Source organism: Delphinapterus leucas, chromosome 12 (genome assembly GCF_059928025.1).
Source record: "Delphinapterus leucas isolate spDelLeu-1000000601 "Yukka" chromosome 12, BTC_Dleu_Yukka2, whole genome shotgun sequence".
NCBI lineage: Eukaryota > Metazoa > Chordata > Mammalia > Artiodactyla > Monodontidae > Delphinapterus > Delphinapterus leucas.
Window position 1 is genome coordinate 62,491,130 of NC_143140.1, and position 2,385 is coordinate 62,493,514.

Sequence of the window (2,385 nt, forward strand, 5' to 3'; positions counted from 1 at the left end):
CACTTAAAATAGCAGCACTTCTTCGCACTCCTGATCCGCTCCCCGTTTATTTTCCTTCATAGCACTAATCTTTCTCTGACACATTATAAATCTTATTCGATTGTTTATTATTTCCCTCCCCCCGCTATAACATAAGCTTCACGACGGCTGATTTGTTCATTACCTCTCCCCAAAGTTCCTATGGCAGTTAAGTGGTAAATATATGTTAAGTAAATGAATAAATATACACTCCATCAACATTTATTTATAGTGAAATAAAGATACCAGGTTATACGATGGTGGCTCACACTGATTGAATTCTTACCGTGTACTCAGAACTGTGCTTGGGACGGCCCACGTGCCGTCAGGCGCACGGTCTGTGCGTCAGGCACGCGGTGGCTCCAGTGGCCCGGGGTGGGTGCAGGATGTCAGACCTGTACAAGGACATGCTTCTGAAGGACCAGTACTGCATCCTGATCCTGGGTCTGGACAATGCCGTGAGGACTACTGTCCTGGAGCGGTCAAAAACCCGGTTTCATAAGAACTCCAAGGGGAGGAGTCTGTCCAAAATCACCACCACCGTGGGTCTAAACACCGGCACTGTGGACGTTGGAAAGGCTCGCCTCCTGCTGTGCGGCTTAGCGGGGGGGGGGGGGGGCAGGAAGAGCTGCAGTCTTTGTGGTACAAGGACCAAGCAGAGGGCCACGGCGTCCTCTATGTCATGGGCTCCACGGAGGAGAGACTGTCCGAGTACAAGCGTTGGAGAAGATGGTCACGAGCGAGGCGCTGGGCGGCGTCCCCATCCTGGTGCTGGCCAGCAAGCAGGACGTTGAGACTTGCCTCGGGATCCGCGACATCCAAACTGCGTTCAGGGACTGCACCTCCAATATCGGGAGGGCGTGACAGCCTGACCCAGGCCTGCTCGGCCCTCACAGGAAAGGGGCTGCGCGAGAGCGTCGGTGAAGTGCGTTGTGCGGAACGTGCGCCGGCCGCCGGGCGGCAGGACGTCACGCAAGCGCAGCCGCGCCCTCTGGCGCCCACCGCTCATCCCTGGAGCCGCAGGAGCTCCTACCCGCCCCGCGCCACCCATCCTGGGGCTTGAGGTTGCTTTGCCTTTTGGCTTTTCCGTTTGGTTTGTTTAAAAAAAAAAAAAAGTGTGTTAAACAGCTATAGCTTTTACATGGATTACCTTATTTAAGCTTCACAACAACTCTCTATGTAGGTACTATTATCTTATCCCTTTTGCAAATGAGAAAGCCAAAGAACAAAGAGCTAAATTATCCACCGTACCCCAGAGATAAATTGAATTTTTTTTTATCTTTTAGAATTTTGTCTAAATTACCAACCTTATACGTCACAAATTATAGGAACCCACTCAGCCTAAAGAAGGGCCAATATACACAACTCTGAGGGACTTTTTTGAAGGTATGTCAAACAATCCTGCCATCATCAGACCATCACCCACATCCAGAGAAGACCAGAAGTTTGGAAAGGGTTTCTTGGAAGTAAAAATTGTTGTCTTTTCAGATAGTCATTACTAGGTTGAAGAAAAGGGCTGTGGCTTTTCCCATCTTCCTTTCTTCTTTCTACATCCCTCTTCTCCTCAAGAGCTGGGATGCCCAAGAGAAGAATCCAGAGATGCTCATCTCACTCCCATATTTGCTAAGCGTCAGAAACTCATAGACCCTCCCAAGCTCACTGCACCAAGCTGGGGTGCAGTGAGAGAATTCTCAGTAGCTTAACCTGTGTCCTCTGGAGTTTGGGAGCATACACAGACATAGAATCATATATCTACCTCGTATCTGGATAACTCTGAAGTTCAGTGAAGCAGCCCCTTATTGCAGGGCCTGAAGGTAGGGAGCCATAAACAGTCACAACTCCCAACAGTTTGCCATGACAGAGCCAGGATGAATTTATGTTGAAGGTCCCCATTTATGAAGGTGGATGGCTGGCACAGTGGAAGCTCAAAAGTTAGAGACTGTGGAATAAACCCACCAGGTGTAGGGTCTGAGTTGGGCATGACAAGATGTCAGCCAGAGAGGACATCGTCGATATCATTAAACCATGCAGTGCAGAAATCCCCACAACTCCGCCAAAGAATGAAATGCAGCACAAGCTGGCATTTGGATGTCTGTCCCAGAGCAGGCAACCTATCAACAGTAGCCAAGAGAAAATAAAACTGCAGGATCGGGCTTCCCTGGTGGCGCAGTGGTTGGGAGTCCGCCTGCCGATGCAGGGGGCGCGGGTTCGTGTCCCGGTCCGGGAGGATCCCACGTGCCGCGGAGCGGCTGGGCCCGTGGGCCATGGCTGCTGGGCCTGCGCGTCCGGAGCCTGTGCTCCACAACGGGAGGGGCCACGGCAGTGAGAGGCCCGCGTACCGCAAAAAAAAAAAAAAAAAAATTGCAG

The 2,385-nt window shown here is 51.1% G+C and overlaps 1 pseudogene; it reads left to right on the top strand.

Moving 5' to 3' along the window:
* Positions 1–360: 360 nt before the first annotated feature.
* Positions 361–1,121, top strand: LOC111168253 (ADP-ribosylation factor-related protein 1 pseudogene; annotated as a pseudogene).
* The last annotated feature ends 1,264 nt before the right edge of the window (positions 1,122–2,385 follow it).